A 2,734-nucleotide genomic window follows, 5' to 3' on the forward strand; every position below is an offset into this window, starting at 1 on the left:
AACCACAGTGAGGGGGCCGGGGAGATGGCTCAGTAGAATAAGTGCTTCCCCGGCAAGCACAGGGGCCTGAGTTCAATCCCTGGTTCCCCAAAAAAAAAAAAAAGAAAAAGAAAAAAACTGTGAGGTGAAAACCACAGTGAGTTGGATTCCCAGGGTGCCTCCTGGCCCCGCTCCCAGGGTGCTGTGAGGTGATTGAGACCGGTGTGTGGTGGCGTACCTGTAATCCCAGGACTTGGGAGCCTGAAAGCGGGAGGATCACTCTGAGTCCAATCTGTGTAGTAAAACCCTGTAAACACTGTGCTAAATACATTAAAAACAAAAAACAAAAAACCACGATGAATAACATGAATGAGTACTAGGCATAGTGGTGGATGACAATAATCCCAGTCACTCAGGAGACTAAGGCAGAAGAATAGCAAATTTAAGATGGGCTAGGTAAATATAGCAAGACTCTGACTCAAAAAGTTTTATTTATTTATTTATTTTTTGGCCGAACCCGGGATAGAACTCAGGTCCTTGCACTTGCCAGGGAAGCGCTTATTCTACTGAGCTGTCTACCCAGCCCCTCAAAAAGTAAAAGGGCCAAGGATGTAACTCAGTGGGCCATTTGCCTAGTATGTTCAAGGCTCTTGGGTTCAGACCTCAGTATCACAAAAAGCAAAACAAAATAAAACAGCAAAACAATAATAACAAAAATAAGACCAATGAGTCAGATGAAAATTACACTGGAAGATTAGATAATGTGATATGAGAGAAGAAAACTAGAGGGCCGCCAGACGGCTCAGCGGATTAAAGCGCCTGCTTAGGCAGACGCAGGGACTGGGGTTCAATCCCCTGCGTGCCATGCCAGCCTTGCCGCCGGGCACACTTGGGAGGCTGAAAACAGGAAGATCACTACCAGTCTGGCCTGTGCAGTGAGGCTCTGTAGATCCTGTAGACCCCAGACTAAATACATTTTTTAAAAAAGAAAATTAGCAAACAGGAAGGTATAAGTATGGAAACTATTCAAAATTCAAAGAAAATAATTTAAAAATAAAAAGAGCACCAGAAAACTATGAGACAACTTCAAGCAGCCTGATATGTATTAACTGGAGTCCCTGAAAAAGGAGAGTACAAAAAATTATCTGAATAAACAATGTCCAAATCTTTCTCTATTTGGTGAAAACTATAAACCCACAAATGCAAGAAGTTTAGTGAATCTCAAAGAAATGTAAAGAAATGACAAGAATGCACATAGAATGCACATAGAACCAAATTTCTCAATACATGTGTCAAAGAGAAAACCTTAGAAGCAGTCCCAGTGGTGTGGCGGTGGGGAGCACATTATATACACGGAGGGATAAATGTAAGGCTAATGGCAGATTCTTTCATTGAAAACAGTACATGTGAAGGGAGCATCTGAGAGGAGCACATAGAAAGATATCTTAAGTGCTTAAAGAAAAAAAAAAACTGTCAATCTAAGTCTTCAATCTAAGCCAGGAAAAATATCTTTTTAAAAGTATTATAAAGACCTTTTGAGGACCGGCCTGATAACTCAGCGAGCTAAAGTGCCTGCTTAGGCAGAGCTCAGGCGCCAGGGTTCCCCCGCCCCCCGGGCATGCTAAAACACAATTGAGACTGGGCATGGTGTGCACCTGTAATCCCAGCGCTTGGGAGGCTGAAACAGGAGGATCACTATGAGTCCAATCTGTGTAGTGAGACCCTATAGACCCTGTTGACCCTGCCCTAAATACAGAAAAAAAAAGAAAAGAAAAGAAAAAAAAAGACCTTTTGGACAAAAGTTTGGAAGAATTCATCACCAGTAGAATTGCACTCTAGAAAAGTATTAAAGCAAATCCTTGGGGCTAGGGAGATAGCTCAGTAGAATAAGCGCTTGCCTGGCAAGTGCAAAGGCCTGAGTTCAACCCCTGGATCTAAAAAAAAAAAATCTTAAGCAGAAGGACAATGATACTAAATGGAAACAAAGATCTACACAAAAGAATGAAAGCAAAACACAAGGTTTTAAAAATGGTTTGTATCTGGGCTGGGGAGATGGCTCAGTAGGATAAGCGCTTGACTGGGCAAACGCAAGGATCTGAGTTCAATCCCCGGTTCCGCCTAAAAAAAAAAAAAAAGGTTTATATCTTTTTAAAAATAACTGCTTTCACAAAAAGTATACAATGTGTGGCTTATAAAATGGAGAAGTAAAATGTGTAACAGTGAAAGCTGAAAGGTCAGGAGAGGAGAAAGGGAAGTATACTGCAGTAAGGTTCTTAGGCTATGTGTGAAGAGAAGTCAGGGTGGGAAGAGATGTTTCTATACTATAATCCTGTAGCAGCCACTAAAACAACAGAATGATAAATTACAGCTACTAGAACAAGAACGGACATAAAATGGAATCATAAAAAAATCAATTAACCCAAAAGAAGACTGAGAAAAAAAGAAATGGAAAAAATGCAGAAAGAAAGATAAATCTGTTTATCATGTTAAAAGTACATTCTAAACTGACTGTGATGGCACATATGTGTAGTCCTAACACTCGGGCCGGGAGCTAGCTCAGTAGAATAAGCACTTGCCTGGCAAGCGCAGGGTCCTGAGTTCAATACCTGGTACTGAAAAAAACAAAACAAAACAAAAAAAACCTAACACTCTGGAAACCTGAGTCAGGAGGATTGTGAGTTCAGGCCCAGCCTAGGCAACATGATTTTTTTTTAATTTATTTTATTTATTTATTTTTATTTATTTGAGAGAGAGA

This window comes from Octodon degus, unplaced genomic scaffold (assembly GCF_000260255.1).
Source record: "Octodon degus isolate 3935 unplaced genomic scaffold, OctDeg1.0 scaffold00005, whole genome shotgun sequence".
Lineage (NCBI taxonomy): Eukaryota > Metazoa > Chordata > Mammalia > Rodentia > Octodontidae > Octodon > Octodon degus.